The sequence below is a fragment of the Cryptomeria japonica genome, chromosome 1, assembly GCF_030272615.1.
Source record: "Cryptomeria japonica chromosome 1, Sugi_1.0, whole genome shotgun sequence".
In the NCBI taxonomy this organism is placed as follows: domain Eukaryota; kingdom Viridiplantae; phylum Streptophyta; class Pinopsida; order Cupressales; family Cupressaceae; genus Cryptomeria; species Cryptomeria japonica.
Genome location: NC_081405.1, coordinates 522,915,163 through 522,935,256, shown reverse-complemented (window position 1 = coordinate 522,935,256; position 20,094 = coordinate 522,915,163).

Genomic DNA, 20,094 nt, shown 5'->3' with positions numbered 1-20,094 from the left:
GATTCTTACCACTTCGCCAAGAAATGTCCTAAATGCCAGATCCATGGCAATTTGATACATGCACCAGCATAGGAACTGCAACCATTTACAACATCCTGGCCCTTTTTTTAGTGGGGGTTGGATTTGGTTGGCAAAATTCATCCTTCATCTTCAAATGGACACAAGTTCATTATAACTGCAACCGAATACTTTACCAAGTGGATAGAAGCAATCCCAATGACCACAATGACTGGAAAACAAATTGCCTCTTTTATCCTAAACTATCTGATCTGCAGATATGGTATTCCAAGTTCCATTATCACTGATAATGGACGGCCTTTCAAAAACCAAGATGTCTAAGAACTATGTGAACAATTCAAAATACAACATCGGTTCTCTACACCATACTACCCACAGGGAAATGGTCAAGCATAAGCATCTAACAAAACAATACTGAAGATTCTCAAGAAAATAGTAAATGATGCAGGCAAAGATTGGCATATCCAACTCAATCCAGCACTTTGGGCATACAGAACCAGCATCCATACACCTATAGGAGCAACACCTTTCTCATTGGTCTATGGATCCGAAGCTATTTTACCACTTGAGGTAGAAATTCCATCTCTCAGAGTCTCTCTAAAAGGCTTAATCCCAGATGAAGAGTATTGGGTCAACCGACTGCAAGAACTGGAATTATTAGATGAAAGACGTCACATGCTTACACTCATCTCAAAGCATATCAGCAACACATGTGCAAGAGCTACAATCACAAGGTCATCCCTCGCAACTTCAAAGTTGGTGACCTAGTCCTAAAAAAAAATCCAAGAAATCAGCAAGATCGAGAAAAGAAAGGGAAGTTTGAACCTAACTGGTTGGGTCCCTATGTCATCATATCAGTCTATGGATCAGGTGCCTGTCAGCTAACAACCTTAGAAGGAGATGTGCTCGACGAACCAACTAACAACATTCATCTGAAGAAATACTACACTTGAGTAGTCTAAAGCACAAAAAAAGCCAAATTTTTTTTTTTTTAAAAAATCAAACAAAATCCAGAAAAAGCAAATAAAAAGGTACAATAAAAGCAACTGGTGAAAACCTGGTAACAGGTGCTATTGTGAAAGGATGGCTCCTCTATCTATATCCACATCCTTATCTTCACCATAAAACACTATCGGCCATCGCCTGACACTTAACAAATATCTATTCAGGACATACTTAGCATAGTCACTATCCTGGTCTATCCATATCCACCTTCCACCATGGCTTGAAAATCGCTGTACATATTCACATCAAGAGGCACACTCAGCTAAAGGCAATAAATCGTCAAACCTTGCAACACATTCAAGACATCGAAACTATTTGCAAACCTCAGAAACAACGCATCCAATGAACAAAGCTAAACTTCATCGCAAAAACAACCACAAAGCATCACAAGAAATACCAAAGATGGATGATTTTATGAAGTAATAAATGTTGCATTATAGTATAAAATCTTGATTATTTTTGCATTTTGAACTTTTTAAATTATTGGATTCTCTGCATTTTCTCACTAAAAGCTTCAAAGCTAGAGATCATGGGGCAACTCCAATATTTTCTTAGTCTTCTATCTGGGAAGTGATCATTTGTACTGTGTAAATACTTGTCTTGAGACGTGATTCCAAGCATATCACTGAAGACAGGAATCCACTTTGCGCATGCAACTGGTTTAATCTTGTCTGTTTATACGCAATACGCACTCAGGTCGTCCTGTTTCAATTATACCTTGATGCTTGTGCTATCTTGCAAAATCAAAAATCATGTAAATTTTTCTTAGGTCATTATGGTTCACTTATACCATTGTGCTTGTATAAATTTTCAACATATCCCACACAAATCAATGCTCAAATGATGACACTTATCTCGAAAGCAAATAACATATGGTTATATCAGGATGGCAAATGCAGAATGAGGATGCTCCAAAAACATAGTTGCATATCATTTTAACATAGTTGCATTATCATTTTACCAGTAGTCACATATCATTTTGCATTAGCTGCACATCATTATCATCTTACTCTTGCACATAGTTGCATATCATTTTACTCTTGCATTAGCATCATATCATTATCATACATCTCATTTTCAAAATACATCTCACAACATATCATTATCATACATCTCATTTTCAAGATACATCTCACAACATATCATTATCATACATCTCATTTTCAAGATACATTTTCACAGCATACATCCTACATCATGCATCATATCATCTATCTAAGCATTGCATTATCATGAAGTAAAGAAAGACCACATAGAACATGCATCCATATAACACATCACATGATCAAAAGAAAATGGTGCCGTATATATATATATATATATATCTCAAAAAACAATCAAAATGTACAAAATCTGTCATATTTGTGCCCAGTACACAATAAATACAATGATCAAAATACAACGGAGACAACATCTCTCAAGTATGACTATCTCCTGACGGAAACAGTTTCGCTCCAGAAGTCCCCACCCCTGGATCTCCAGGGGGATCATGTCTCGGTGGCCCTGTCACACCTCGGCTCTCTGACCGCGACCCAGTCTCTCGAGATCGGCTAGATCTTGACTGTGTGAAGCTTTGCACTCGGCGATCCCTAGGTACCGCAGCCTCGTAGTGGCGATGGTAGTACTCCACCTCCTGATCTCTCAAAGAAATCTCTCTCAGGGTGTCTCTCATCGGATCACCTACTGCTGCTCTCTGCACGCTCTCTGCAAGCTCCTCCGCTCGACCCCACCGCTCTATCTCCGTGTCTCTCTCTGTGGTCAGCTGAGCAATCTGTCGCTGATGCGTCAATAGCTGTGCATGCAGCTACTGTACCGTCATCTGTAGGGTCCTAATCTGTGCATCCTCCACATGATTAGGGATCTGGACCCGTAGGGGTACCTGTGAAGGGGTATCCCCTCTCCCTCTGCCCGTCCTCGGTGCTAGAGGCAGTCTCACATCCGTCCTCCTCCTCTGAACTGGCCGTGTTGCCTCATCGGTTCCCCCCACTGTAGCTAGAACCTCTCCCACCCTCCCCTCTCTACCTGCTCCAATGGCCAACCCGCCTCTCCCTCTGTCCATCACCGCCCGTCTAACTGCTCTCTCCAACCCTCTATCTCCTCTCCTCCCTCGATCTCCTCTCCCTCGTCATCCTCCTCCACCATCTCCATCATCCTCATCATCTCCACCTCCCTCGTCGTCATCATCACCATCATCAAATGAAGGCCGCATCTCCTCCGGATCTGATATCCTTGCCACTTCCCGTGCGGCGAACAATCTGGCGAACTCATCTGTCATGCCAACATCCAAAATCTCTGGGGCATAATCCCATATCTGGCCCGCTAAGCTAACAAACTCCTCTACAGCTGTTGCACTGTCAATAGTCAGACCCCAATCTGGTATGTCTTGCCTCCGACGTGCATACAAGCAGGCCCCCTAAGGTATACCCTGCTGCTGACCAAACTGCCGCAAAACTCTGGTGACCACGAATCTCTCAATCACGAATGGGGTCCTCCCGATCAGGTATCGCGTCATGAAAACATAGGGCATCTCCAGCCCGTCCTCCACCCATACCTCGCACCCTGTATACGGTCGCCAAGTGATCGTATCAATGTCGTCCAACACTCGCCTCCAATGCTCTAGTTTGCCTAGCTTTCGCTGGACAAATAGACCCCTGTAACCATAGGCATAGGCGCATCCAACGGGCCTATCTCTGTCTGCTAATGGATTGGCTGTCGGAATGTGCTCCCAACACCATACTTGTAGGAGCATCATGCCAGTTGACAAACTGCTGTAACCCAGGTATACCACCTCGTGCAAGTCCCTGTACAGATGGGCTAGCATAGCCGATCCCCACGCGAACCTGCAGCCCTGTGTCACCATATCCTCTAAAACTAGCCCCCATCCCACATATAGTCCCTTCGACTTGCGGTCGGGACATAGAAAGCCACCTATAAACCTTGCCAGTACTGATGGAAGAGGTGCATAATCCAAGTCCAGGAACTCCTGCCAAGGGATCTCATATCCGCAAACTGTCTCATCCTGGAATATGTGGCGAAGTACCTCTGTCCTACCCTCCTCCGACTGCTCATAAGGTAGTAGTGAACCTACTACTGGTATGCGCAGGATCCTGTAACACTCCTCTGGCGTGACTGTCATCTCACCCATAGCAAAGTGAAAGGTGTTCGTGTCGCTGTGGCACCTCTCTGCGAGCGCTGTAAGTAAACCTCGGTTCATAGTGAACCGAGACATATCCAATAGAGAAGTAAGACCACATCTCTCAATGATGTCAAGGTCGACCTGTGCCAACCGTGGTATCAAAGTCCAAGGTCTAGGAAATCGCTCGCGTGACTAAACCACTCCCAATCGCTCCTGTCAAACAACAAAACAAGTCCAATATCAGTTTCCACATCAAAACAAAAATATCAAAATCTAAATCACATCAAAAACATGAAACAATTTGCTCATCTACATCAAGTTCCACATCATGTCATTCCATATCAACTTGTAAAATAACTCAAGTTATCAAAAACCATATCAAAACTTGTAAAACACCTCAAGTCTCCCCATCACATAAACTTGTAAAACAACTCAAGTTTCCCACCCATATCAGCTTGTAAAACAACTCAAGTTTCCAACTCATATCAGCTTGTAAAACAACTCAAGTTTCCAACCCATATTAGCTTGTAACACAAATCAGGCTTCACACATTGAACTTGAAACACAGTGCAAAAACAAATCATGCTTTGCTTAACAACAACACATTCATATCTAATGCATAACTTGAAATATTGCAAATCAAAACAAGCTATATTGGACAAACTAACAAAAACCATGACAGCAGACACAACAATGCACAAATTATCCTGGCAAACCTGGCCTTATCCTATCACTTTTTCTCATTCGCAAAAATCGCCCTACCTCACCAAATTTTTTTCGATGCGCTAAAACAGCTTGCCTACACGCTAAAATCCATCCACGCGCTAAACTATTTTCTGCACACGCTATTCTATCCACCCTATGCGCTAAACTAACTCTATGTGCTAATTTATCCTACGACTGCACTACTTATTTACCCCTGTGCGCTAGATCTAATCTATGCGCTACTTCCCCCTGCACATGCGAGCCTCTAAGCAGCCTATGCGCTAGGTTAAACTGATGTGCTAACCTTTTCACTTTCTACGCTACCCTGTGCCACTAATGCGCTAATCCAATACCATGCGCTAACCTAAAAACCTCAGGCGCTAACCTAGAAAACATATGCGCTACCCTACAAATTCGAACGCACCCAAAATTTAAACCCCCATGTGCTACAACAGTTTTCGTATGCACTAAACTAAGACCCCTATGCGCTAAACCATGAACCCCGCGTGAAAATTTCCAAAAAACTGACCAAAATGACAAAATAAAAAATCAAGAAAGGGTCAAAAAGGTTGACTTACTGGTGGTCCATATGCAGCAGGTCTCCGGTACCTCCGAACGCTCTCAAAACGATGCCTGGAATATGGAATGGGCATTTTGACTTCTCTCCACAATCTCTTTCTCAAAAGTCAACAATGCACAAATGAATCAAATCAAAGCACTTTTCCCCTTTTATAGGAGAAAAATGAAATTAGGGTTAGGGACATGGGCATGTAATTTGCTCGCGGTCTCCCTTATATCCTAAAACGTGTAAATTATCGGGATATGAATTAATTTAAACCTTTCACATAGCCAAGATCATACACACCAAACACGAATCATCCAATCAAATCAAAATTTTCAAAATATTGATTCATCTCCCGAGGGGGCATCACCATCAATTATCAAATCTGAGGCATCACACATCAAATCTGGGGCACGACTTAAAAATCATAAAAAAAATCATAAACAACATCGATCATAAAATCGCAACGACACACCATTTTCTTTGAAATAACATGTGCACACACGTCACTTCAAAGAGGGGCAAAATGTAGACGTATAAAAATGACCATATTCCTAAATGAATATTTTATGTTCATTTCTATGTTTAATTAAATCCAATTTAATTAAATTATCCGCATTCCTCTATTTAATTAAGTAAATTACTTAATTAAATTCACTATACCATTTAATAGGATAATTCATTTTATTCAATTAAAGCCCCTATCCACCTTTTAATTAAATTCAAATTTAATTAAAATAGTTATCCTAAATTAAATAAATCTAATTTATTTAATTGCAACCAAATTAAAATAAAGCAATTTATTTTAATAAAACCTATTTTCCCTCACCCACTTGCAAAATCCTACACCTCCCACTTGCATCCTAAATCCTATTCCTAATTCTTCTAGAATTCTTCTAAACCTAATCAATTAACCCAAAACCCATCCATTATCCCTTTCCCCTAAATTTGAGGAGGTCACTTCTCAAATTTGGAGTAAAGTCTTCAAAAGGCATTAAAGCCTTTATCCATTCAACAAGCTAACTTGTTGAATGCCCCCAAATTTAGAAGGACTCTTACAAATTTGTCCCCAAAGTCTTCATAACCATTAATGGTTAACTCAAACCTTCTTACATAGTTAAAGAATTTCCATAAACTCAACCTCCATGTAACCCAAGGGTCTCATCAAGCACTCATTGCTTTGACCATGGTTATCCCTTAATCTTTTGCACAAGAGTTTATCCTTTGGATAAAAGCTTTATCCAATGGATAATCCTAACCTAACCTTAACCCTTACCCCCTAAGGTAACCATAAGCTCTTCTCAAGCATTTAATGCTTCCTACCTCTTCTCTCGACCCAACCCTATGTTGACAATTGTCACCATTTCATTGGTGAGAATTGCAAACATGGATCCCCAACTTTCAAACTCAACCCTTGATTATCTCTTTCAATCCTGAACATCCATTGCCCTATTTTTGCTATAAATAGAGCTCTCATTCCTCCATTTTGATATCCAAGTCTTTAGCATCTCACTTATACTAAAATCCATTCAAGCTTTTATATCTCATTTTATGCTCATCATTTAGCTTCTCTTTTAAATCAGGAATTAATCTAAATATGCTAATTTAGAGTATGTTCCTTATCATATAGCTTAAATCATTGGACTAATACAGTATGCTAGGATAGTATTTGTTTACTAATCTTGTCATCTTATTGTTAGTTTATTGCATTTCTAGAATCATGCCTAGCTTAGGATGCATCTCATATTAAATCAACAAAAAGCATCCCTCATTCTTGCATTTGCCATCCCTAAACCATTCTGCTCAGTGATCTGAGAGAAAAAACATTGGTTTGAGGGACCATGCAAGATAGAGAACCATGGAACCATCCTTGGGAAGCTGAGTTATGCTTTCTAACTCCATAGCTTGCACCAAGAAGTCCTGTGGGTGTGTGAGCAAGGCTCCATAGAGCTCCATTTTTCACGTTTTGAGTTCTATTGGCTCGCTTTTCCCGCATACATAAATGATTTAGTATTTTTAGGGTTTGAGATTATGGACTTTGGACCAAATATATCCTTGATCGGTGGCTAATCTTGGGGTACAAAGTCAAACTTTTCCATAGAAGTGCCTCTTTCTGACATCCAAACTTCAAATTCAAAGTATTTTAAGTATCACTATGTTTTGATTAAAAAAGCAACGAGAACCAGGGCGTTGACCCTTAACATAGCCAAAGACTATCAAAACAACAACAAAAACAAGGGTGTAGACCCTTAGAAAGGAACAGAGAAAGAAAAACAACCCAAACCCACTCAAATAAGAGGAGGGGTTTGGGGGAGTGGGGAGGACTTCCCCTTATGCCTACGACAAACCACAGTCCAAGCGATACAATTTTTAGGACCAACAAGAGATAGGTCCAGTGGGGAGGACCTCGTAAGGTTACAAATAGAAGTACCAATAGAGTGTTGCTGTAGAGCAACAAAAGGCTGTTGTAGAGGGGCAGAAGTAGCAGAATCAACAACATCAGTAGGAGAGGAATGGGGCAGCGAAGTTGGAGTGAGAAGAGTTGAAACCACAGGGGCAGAAGAGGAGTCCACCAGAGGGGCCAAAACATCGACAACAACATCAACAATAGTAAGAGGCACCTCAACCTCCTAAGAGGAGCCATCTGAAACAGCTTGGATGGTCAGGTGATCAGCAGTAGCGTCCTTCCACCAAGTAGTGGCACCTTTGTGGCGCGAAATAGAGTAGTCCGAAGCAAGATGACCTGTAGAGAAGCATTTCTGGCAAAGAAAGGGGAGGCCCTCAAAATCCAACAGTTGTGTCCAAGGCCTATCCCCCACCATGAGAACAACATCCCCCGGGAGAGGCAAGGAGATGTAAATGTCCACAAGGATGCGGGCAAAGGTAGTGTGGTCCATTGAGGACGTAGCATCATCGACCTTCAAGAATCGGCCAAAAGAGTTACCGATAGCCTCATAGCAAGAGTGCTCCCAAAAATGAAGAGGGAGATTTGGGAGGTGAACCCAAACTGGACACACATTAACTGGTTCAGTGAGAGAATTAAAAGAGGATGACCAGGGTTTAACAGAGAGAGAATGCACTCCCCAAGCCCACAACTTGTCCAAAACCAAATCACGATCAGGTGGAGAAGTAAACGAAGCAATGAAAAATCCTTTAGCACAAGGAAATAGCTCAATATTGTGAGCCACCAAAGGCCTCCAGGAGTCACTCACCCAGCGACGGAGATCCGGTAGTGAAGGCCAGAGCCCAGAGAATCTGCACACAAGAGCACAACGTTGGTAGAACCCAATGTTGTCCACCACATCCTGTCCACAAACCACCACAGGGGAAGTTTTGGCACAGGGAAGAGGACGAACCCCCTTGGAGGGCTAGGCAGCATGTCTGGCCAAACGAGAAAAGTTACATCTGCGAGTAGAAGAAGGTTTGGGCCGGTCCATAACACCAACAACATCGACAACAATCAGTTTAGGATCATCACTAGGAGCACCAACAACAGCCCCAAAATAAGAAGCCACAGGTGGGGGAGGGCACAAACCCTCAACACAGGCAATACCTACCACAAAAGGCAAAACCCCAACAAGGGGAGCATCACACGACCGAAGAGGAGGTACCGCGTGGGAAGCACAACTAGCGAGGGCACCAATGGATCCAACACGAGGCGGAAGGGGCAGGAAAGCATCGACATTGAACATAGCAGGAGTCGCTGGAAGAGGAGAGTTGTTGCAGCAGATATTTGAAATCGCAGCAAGAGCGGGAGCAGGAGTGCCAAACATTTTGGTTTTTGGATATTATTTCTAATTATCACTATGTTACAATGACACACCCAATAAATAATATCAATTACAACTCTTTTAAACAATCCTTAGTGCAACACACCACCCTCCATATCTCATTCAACACATATTTAATCTAATACTTGAATAGAAGTGACAAACAAGATACACAATACAAAAAAGTGAGTGTTGATAAATTTAGAAACCCTTGATTTCTTAATTTATTAAAGAAAGTGTATACATTCAAGGAGACAATCGTAGAAAACACATACTAGAAGTGTTTTTCATATTATTACAATTTGAACTGAAAATATGTCATACAAATATGTTCCACTTACATGCAAAATTTGTTCTACAACTCAAAATATTCACTTTTCAATATAATATCTCTTAGGATCCACAAATCTTAATCCATTTTTATAATATCACGTCCCATATATAGAAAATTAAAAACACGTTGGCTTAAAAACCTAATAACAACTTTTATTTACATTTCTTAACTTTTCATCAAATATAAGTCACTTGGGGACTTGTGCCCTTTACAATATAAGATTTACATTTGGAATAAAAATAATGGTTCACATGTTGCTAATGGAGATAACCAATCTTGATGCTTGAATTGCTTGTTGGAGCCAAAAAATATTGCACTACCTCAAAACTATCAAAATTAGGTCATGTATTGATTTGGATTTTGAGTGTTATGGATTGATGACCAATTGAAATGCAAATATGACTAATATTTATATTTATCTTCCCAAGATACACATGTCTTCTTCAAGGGCCATTGGAAGGAGAGCACCTTTCATACCTTGTCATTGTGTACTATATATTTTTGCATTCAAAATTGCCCTCATTTCCTTATTGAAACTGTCAAAAATTACCTATAGGAAAAATAATTCGTTCAATGTAGTGTTAAGAAGATTCATATTCAATTCTTCATTTGCACATACAAAGGATAAAGACTATGACAAATTGCAACAAATTCACCCTTTCATTGATCTAGCGTTTTGGCTTGACCATACTAATTGATGATATTTGGCATGATTCTTTTCTCTACTGCTTCAATTGACCCCATCTTATTCTTGATCTATTTGTCAAGTTTTAACATATAGGAAATAATTTCTTCAAGTATTAACATCATGCCATTGGTTGCCTTTATTTCTATAGGAGCTTTAGGATCAAATCTAACACATCTGAAAATTTGCCTTATAGTTGTAGTCTTAGACATCAATCTATCTATTATTTCTTTAAGATCACTTTTATCCTTCTCATGCTTGGAAAAAGTTGATTTTAAATATGAATTTTCTTTCCACATATCAATTTTGCCCATTATTTTGGATAGCCCATAATCAATTAAGTCTATCAGCAATTTATTGATAATTTGCATCTTGTCTTCCTTAGTTTCCTTCTTCTACTCCTTTACCTCTTTAATTCTGCAAGCAATGTTTCCTTGTTACGAGAATGGTTTGACTGAGCTTGTTGGAGTTAAAACTATTGGTATTGATGCATTTGTTGATGCTAGTTGGAGAGATCTCAACTAGTTCAATTCTACAACTTTCATATACTATTCCTACAACTTGGCAAAATCCACCTGCAACTTTTATATAGTGGCTTCACTAAATAAAGTCATATTCACTGCCAATGATGCAACTTGTGAGCATGTCACGTCCCAAATTTTGGTACCAACTAAATTATTTATATTATAAATGAATTTTTGTTGTCATAAAATAGAAAGTAATTTTGAATTAAATATTTCAAAAAGCAAGGAAATTCAATTATTGATTTTCATTTCTATTATGGTACTAACGAGACTAATGTTACTTGATGTTTTTATAAGCACATTAGACATGTTGATTTTTCCACAATGATGAGAACATGATCGAGGCAAAGGTGTCATAACAATTTGAAAGTGATAGTTGGTGATGGAGTGTAAACACACACTTAGTCAACATTGAATGCTTGTTTTAGTAAAATTGATAAAAGTAAATTATCTTATTATGAATTATACTATGGATTTAGCAAATTTGAAATATAGAGTTTAGAATAGTTAGATATGGAAAATATATTATCTTTTCTATAAATGGTAGAATGGAAAATAAGCAGAATGTTTCTTTTAAAGTAAATATGTTAGATAATTTATTTTATTACTTGACTTAATTAAATATTGTATAAATTAAAGGATAATCTCTTTTGAAATTCAATTTAATTGTTTATTAATAGTAGCAATAAATAAATTATTAACCATTTTTATTTTCTTCTTAAAATCATGGCATTTAAAAGGAAAACAACTACTATTAATAGAAGCCTCCATTAAATCTTATGTAGTGGAGGGAGTCTAACTTGAATCGAGCTTTTATTCAAATTCACAATACATTCATCTCAACCTTTGATAACACATTCTATCGAAAAAAAAAAAAACATATGAGAGAAAGTATTCATATTGTCCATGTTAAGACATGCATAGATATGTTTAGGTAGCTTTATCTCATTATGCTGTAAGGGAGAGTTGAGTATAAATCTCTCTTTCATATTTAGAAGCCACAAGAAAACCATGACTCCTCAACCTACAACTATGCTTTGGCATTCTACATATTTTTGTTTATATTAGAAAATGTAAGAATAAGAGTTAGAATGATATTTCTAACATTCACCTAGTAAATCCAATATTCTAGGCCATGCTTATGACAATCTTAAATCTCATCTGTAATTGATTTGATTTGTTTATATTCAAATTCCTAATCTCTATCCCAAGCATAAGTTTATATCTATTTTTCACTAGTGATCAAATGACCAACCAAATAGTTTCCAAGACCAACATATTTTACTATCTAGACAACATTATTGAAACATTTATTTTACTTTTCAAGATTGAATAGCATAGTCTAAATGTTGTTTACTAACATTTCATTTAATGATCATTGGGTTTATATTCATATGTGCCATTTTAGTTTTATTAATCTTATGAATTAATAGAAGGGCAATACAATTATGATTCTTAGTGGGTAAATGCACAAAGTTGGGTCCCAATCCCAAGGAAGTCCACAGATTGGGAAAAGAGCCCGCTAGAAATGGGTGCTCACTTTTTACAAATCGGGCACCCGTTTCGCTTCGAGTGCTCAAGGCATTCAAAAATAGGCGCACGTTTTTCGAAAACGTGCGCCTGTTTTGGTTCGGGTGCCCGAAGCTAAACGGGCACCGTTTTTTGAATGTATTTTTTTTTAAAACCATTTTCCATCATTTTCACTGTTTCAAAAACGGGTAAACATTTCAGAGGAGCACGGGTACTCATTTTTTTCATCCCATCTGACCCCCCAGACCATTTTTTACCTCCTTCCAGGTACGTAGTTTTGTTTTTTATATTCTTTTTTATTTATTTATATTATTTTTCATTAAAAAATGTTAATTTATTGTTATTTTTTAGTTGTAGTGTTTTAAAGTTTGAAAAACGTTTTTTATTTTATTTGATTTCATGTTTAAAATAGTTTTTAGTTATTAAAATATTGCAAAAAACATAAAAAGTAAAAAATAGTAAAAACTTAAAATCGTAGGAAAAAAACAAAAAACAAAAACGTAAACGAACAATAAACATTAGACACAAAAAACAGACAATAAACCTTGGACCAAAAAACGAACAATAAACCCTAGATAGAAAATAAAAACGAACAATAAACCCTAGAAAATAAACGAACAACAAACCCTAAAAAATTAACAAACAATAAACCCTAGATGAAAATCAACAGTAAACCCCCATTCTCTCTCTCTCACACACGTACACATTACCCTCTATGTCATTACTTTCTCTCTCTCTCTCTCTCTCTCTCTCTCTCTCTCTCTCTCTCTCTCTCTCTCTCTCTCTCTCTCTCTCTCTCGATCTCTCATTATAGGATTCTTTTGTAAAAGTTAGATGTTTAATTTATGTTTAAATTGAACTTTAAAATGATAATGAATATGAATGTGCTTTTTTGTGTGTGAAAAATAGGGTTCTTAAATTTGATAATACTCTAACTATCACTATTAATCCTCACTACTTCCTAACTTAGCCCAATCTCTAAAGATATACTATATATTTACAAACATGATAACATGTCATATACTTTGACTTAATAGTGGAAAGAGAAACCACAACCTGTCACCTACTCATCCAACTAATTGCACCACCACATAGACTAAATACATAGTCAATGTTAGACTTCCTAATGTCAACATCCCATATCTAATTTGAGTTTACAAGTCCCTATATTTTTAATAACATGTGGAACAATCCTACTGCTAAACTTTCTTCTTTCCAACCTTTGTGCTTTGAAAACATGGTTGTTGAAAGCATTTTTTCTAAAGATCCTTGATAACAAATAGAGAAATCCAAAGTACCATAAAGATATCTAAAAAATATCTTGAATGCAACCTTGTGATTCTTTTGAAGATTAGCCATAAACCAACTCAAAACCCCCATTGTTTGGTAATTTATTGTCTAGTGTAGGCCATAGCATACATGAGACTCCCAATCACACTATCACAAAGCACATGACTCATGTCCTCCAAATCTTTAAGTGCAGACAAATATTGCTCAAATAATTCATGTTTTTTCATAATTCTAGGTGTAGCAAAATGTTGTTTCTAGTTAGTTTATAATTTTTCCATATTTATAGGTGTAGACATATCTCTAAGTATATCTCAAATAAAACTAGAAACAATTTTTTTCATATATACAATTATCACAAAAGTGAAAATAAAAAATAATTAGTTGATCCCTCAACAAGATTTTTATTTTTCAAATATCTAAGTTCTTTTTCACTAATGTGGCCCATGTGTTCATGCTACACCATAGTATATTTATTTAAAACCTTATGGAACTCTTAGATGTAAGGGTGAGTCATTGATATGCTAGATATTAAATTCTAACCTAGAGGTAGTATGTCCATAAAGTCCAATGGCTACCAAAGTGATAGATTTCCACTAAATGTTAGCTCTTATTGAAGTAACATTAAGTGTTGTTAAAGTGTCATAAAAGTTGTCAAAGTTTCAACTTGTCATCAAAGTGACATTATTGGTGAAGTATCCCAATTGTTTCTAAAATGACATTATTATACTAAATTTCAACTACTCCTAAAGTCCACCTTGTACCAATGTCACAATGTGCATCTAAAAATGTTTTTGAACTTAAAAATATTACACTAAATGTAAAATTATGCCTCAATGAGAAATAAAATGTCATGTGGAAACAATCTCTATATTTAATCATCCATGTATCCTCACATATATGCATTCCAAATATAAAACAATTATATCACTATTGTCATCCTAATAATTTATTGAATCTAAATCATCATTTAATTCATTCTTGTAATATTTTTCTTGCATTCATTTTTATGTGGATTTTCTTGACATAACTATAAAGCTTAACATAGGATTTATTGAGAGACTTAGATCTCACTTTAGATTTGGAGCTTTGTCCTTTTTCTTATTTTTTCTCTTTGCTTTATCCTTTTATCTTCCTCTAATAACCACTGCATCCTTTAAAAAAATTAGAGTTTTTTTTTTGTTTTAACTCCTCCAAGAGTAGAGAACCTACTATTTATTCAAGCTTCAACTTAGTGTAATACTACTAGTTGCGATCACTAAATCATCCCATGATTCTAGCAAAGAACACAACAAAGCAATACATGTATTGACAAGTTCATAGATATAACTTATGACTTTAATGGATTTAGTTAAAACCGAAAGAGAGTAGTTGAATCAATTCCTATCAAGTTGAAAATATAAAGTGGTAGCCTAATTGAAGATAATGGTTAAATATTGCAAGGGTACTAAATTGTAATTCCATGGAAGTTACCTTCTTTGAAAAGATGAACTAGAGATCACTATAGGAACCAAAAATCATAGGCTTTCCAATTCACCCATAGTCCTCCCCAATCAAATAAGTTATGATGATGTCGAGGAGGCTGCACATGCTGATGCCATCTCTTCATATGTTGATCTCCTGTGGGCAAACGATGATTAGCCTACAAAGGTAAACATTTATTTATATAATTTACAGTGCAATATTAAATTCCTTATATATACACATATGAACCATAACATGAGTAAATTTTTCTGAACAGAGGATGGATCATACCACATCATTGAGGGAATGACATCATGATACCTCAATACCTAGAGATGTCGGTGCCCCATTTATGGTATGCACTTTCATCTAGATACATTGTATTGATATGTACATTTAAAATAAACAATAATTTTTTTAATGTAATGATGTCTTTGATATATTTTTTCAATTTTGTAGGGTGCTTCGTGTAGCATTGAGGTGGGTAGTTCTTCACGTGACCCGTCAACTGCTGAAACTCAGCCTCATATACCACTAGTATGTTTTTCATCCATTAATTTAAAGTGTTTATATGCTTAATAATTTATGTACAACTCTGATCCATGTTCGTTATTTTTGCAATTGTAGGCTTCTAGATTGTTTGATGGTGCATCACATGTACGCCTTCACCCATCAGTTACTTTGGCTGCACATGACACACCATATGTATGCTTTTCTGCGATAAACTTGTAGTCTATATATATACTTTATAATTTATATATATACAAGTTTGATTCATGCTTTGTATATGTTGTTCAGGTCGATACCACTACCAGTACTGGTATAGCTATGGGATTGAGCCAGATGCAACCGTTGACATTGTCATTTATGGTGATGATAAGAAAAATAATTTCTAATTTGTTTATGCTATGTACTTGGCTTTTATAGGGATTATCAAAATTGATGTACAATGCTTTCTTTACAGGACTTGACTATAACAACTTCTCTTGTTCGTGATAGTGGACCTCCACATACCGGTGAGGGCATTGTAGAGCACGGTCGTATGGTAATTTATTTTAATTTTCAGTATTTAATTACTTTATAAGTGAATTATGCAAGTAACTTCTTCTCATGTAAAATCTTTTAATATTGTACATGAGGGTGGAGACACTGATATTACACACACACAGGATGATGCATCTCAAGACCACGTGCAACAGGATGATTCATCTCAACCACCTTCACGTGGAGTGAAGAGGACTGCAGATGAGATGCATGAGAGTTCTTAGATTATATATTTTAGATCATGTCATGTTATTGTATTATGAACTTTTTATGATGACACTTGTTATGTTATCCCGGGACTTGTTATTATGTTATTTGGACTTGTTTTAATGTCATTTCCTTGTTATTATTTTTTCAGGACTTGTTATTATGTCATCAGGAATTGTTATGTGATTATATATAGGACTTTTTATTATGTCATTTCCTTTCTATTATGATATCAGGTCTTGTTATGTGATTTGGCACCCTCTAGTGATTATATATGTGATGTTGTTATGTGATTTGGTGCCCTCTAGTGATTATATATGATCTATTTATGACTTTAAATTTTAACATTGTGATTGATCATCTTAAATTGCAACAGTTTATAATTCAATAAAATAATTATCCCAATTTACAATAACATCATATTCTTAAAATAATAATAAAATCAAGAACTTACAATTAATCTATGAAGAGATTACGATAAAATAAATATATCATAAAAAATTAGAATGATTGTAACACAATTACAATGTGCACAAAATAACATTAAATTATTATCAAACCAAAATTGTATCTAAACTAGACAAATACAATGTAACACAATAAAAAATTAAAATGATTGTAACACAATTACAATGTGCACAAAATAACATTAAGAAGAAGATAACTATTACAATGTTGTTTATGAAACCAAAATTGTATCAAATGTAGACAAATACAATGTTAAAGGGACAATTTTTTTTTTAATCATAATTAAATATAAGAGTTCACACAATTAACACAAACTTACATGCAAATAAATTTGATTCAACCTAATGTATCATCTGCATCCTCTCTCTTCTGCAATGCATCTATGATTGCCTCATGCTCTTCTACTAAAAGTGTCCGCAATACCTTATTAGCAGGTCTACCTTTGTATCTTTCTAATTTGATGTTTGTTGCCACCACCAAATGAGAATAGTGTATAATCTTCTTTTCTGATTGGTAGTCTTCATAAGCTGGTAAGCCATTCCTTCTTGTTAAGTATTTGCGTAGCCATGTGCCAACTACCACAACAGACCCAACTAGATATTGAAAACCATCATCATCTACTTGATCACATATCAACTTTTTCTTAGGTTCTACACATCTAGCTAGCCAATACTCAACTTGCTCATCATTATCCTCAGGTGCAACAACAACATACACATGTCCTAGAAAACAAAATTAAGTACACGTAGAAATAAAACTTGTTAGAATTTATAATTCAAATACAATCATAAATTATATGACAATACATAAAAATATACAATATAAAATTATAAACAAGAAATTGAATTAAATTACCAAGTTGTATGAGGTCTGAAACACGATCATAATCTTTTGATGCAAATGCATGATCCGGGTCTTCATTTCTTCTAACATCTTAATATTGTGTCTCACTAGGTGTTAAGGATTTGTGTTGCCATTCTTCGACCCATTCCGTATTCTCACATTCTTCCCATTCACGTGCAACACAAAATTGACAAAAACATGCAAGCTCTCTAGTCCATATAGTCCAAGTGTTAGAATTAGAACTCTTAAATGAATGCCATCTAGTTGACCCATTGATTGTATCACAATCATATCTTGGAAGGATATTCTCCTCTTTAAATAGCCAGAAGAAACGTCTAATTGTAGATTTATGACTTTATCCCGTGGATAAAGTTGCACTACACCAATCCACAATTGCACTTGCATTTTTAAATCTAGTCTTTTCCTCAAATTTGAGTTGCTCTCTGCAAAGGGCTCTCTTAACACATGCACCGGCACCATCATGTTCTCCTTTCCCATGTCCAACCTCAAAAAAACTCCACGTGTTTGATATTAGTTTTCTTATGAATCCTACTCAACCAATAAAACATTCTAGCATTCTTGAATTGCCTTGTGCAATTATCTGACCATATTAGATGTTATGTCATCTGAATTTCTCTCTCCCTCAAATTATCAAAAAAGGTCTTGAACCAATACTGGACAAACTCGAATGAGTGTAATTTATTATCACTCATATAGAAATGGTACTCTCTCAAAATTTTACGATCCTCTTCTGTACTATCTGGTGCATGCCTATAGAAAACATGGACAAAAATTGATACTTGCACTGAATTGTAGTATTGTGATTGGACCGCATCTTGTCGTGCAAGCCTGTAGTTCTTTGCAAAGTCAATGATTAGAAGTATACTACCAACAAGAAATATATCCTTACATATTTGAAATTGACCATCGAGCCATCTAGCATTTTGAGAGTGTTTAACATATTTAGGTATGATCTTACTCTTAAATTCATTCATAAATGCATGAACACTAACTTTTTTAGTGATTAGATCACACCGTCTTCCAACCTTTCCATCCTTCAGTGGATACTCAACAATTTAAAATCTTTTAACATCAACTGATTGTTGTCCAAAATCATTTGAAATATTTCCATGCAAACATTCATCCAACAATGCAAGATTGCCACATATATCACATACATCGGAAACACATGCATTGAAAAGAAAATTTTGCTCATTTGGTGGGTTGCAAAACAAACTTGATATAAACTCCTTTATAGTTTCAGGTGGTATATTTATACCACATTCTTGCAATATTCCATTACTATGCATGGTAACACATATATATCGAAATACATCATAATGGTAGCGAAATTGAACATGAGTTTTGCAACAACATGTGACTATTTCCTTGTTAATTTGAACATACCAAGGTTTACACTTTTCAAAAGACCTTTGACAAATGCTAATAGTCAACACCTTATCATCCAATTCTTTTTTGTACAATTCAGTTTGAGTCATTTCCAATAGGTGTTTTGGATGTGGATCACAAATTTTTGACCCAACTCTTAATTTAAGAACATCTCTAGCATTAGGTGATACTCTCGTATTATTGTGCCATAATTTTTCGATCAAAGTTTTGACTTCACCAGTAAGTTTCATATCAGACCTTGGTAGTCTACCACTAAAAGTCCACAAATTGTTTGCCGGATCACTTTCAAAGTTAACTCTTCTTTTTACAACTCTTGACAAAGTTTTACGATGAATATTAATATATCCACTTATGTTACTCATCATTCTTTTATCGGAAGTTGTTTGGCTTACTAAAGCTGTTGTTATTGCCCGTCGTGCCGCATTTTTATCTTTAGAACGACTTTTCCTTCCGATTTTATCAAAGGCGCTAGCAACAATCAGTACAACTTGTTTTAAAGACTCACCCTTCTTCTTAGGTTTGACATAAAAGCCTAACTTCTTCATCACTTTTCGCATTTTAGTCATTTTAATTAGTTGTACCATTAATTGACATTGAAACCCAAATATCTTATTATAAAAAAAATGTCTAAACAATCTATTTGCATGTGTCCTAGTCCGTCTCCATGAAACCAAGCTAGGAAGATTGTCCAGTACATGACTTTTAATTTCAAAATTTTCATTCGTTGGATTATCATTCAAACATGTTTCATTTTCAATTGGTGTTTCCATGTCTACATCCACATCATTGGTTTCAGTTGCAAGCGGATTTTCAATTTCATTTGGAGTTTCAATTTCGGTTTCAATTTTAGTTTCAAGTTGAGATCTAGTTTCATTTGGGATTTCAATTTGGATTTTAGTTTCAGTTTCAACTTGAGTTTTTAATTTTATTTGGGGTTTGATTTTCAATTGGCGTTTGATTTAATAAGTAATCTGCTTCTACTAAATCACCAATTTCTTCATGAGAAAAAACATAGGGCTGTGAAGACATACATGTATCCAATAATGGATTAGAAGGTGCACCTGAATTAAATGGTTCTATTGAGTTTCCTTTGTCAGCATTT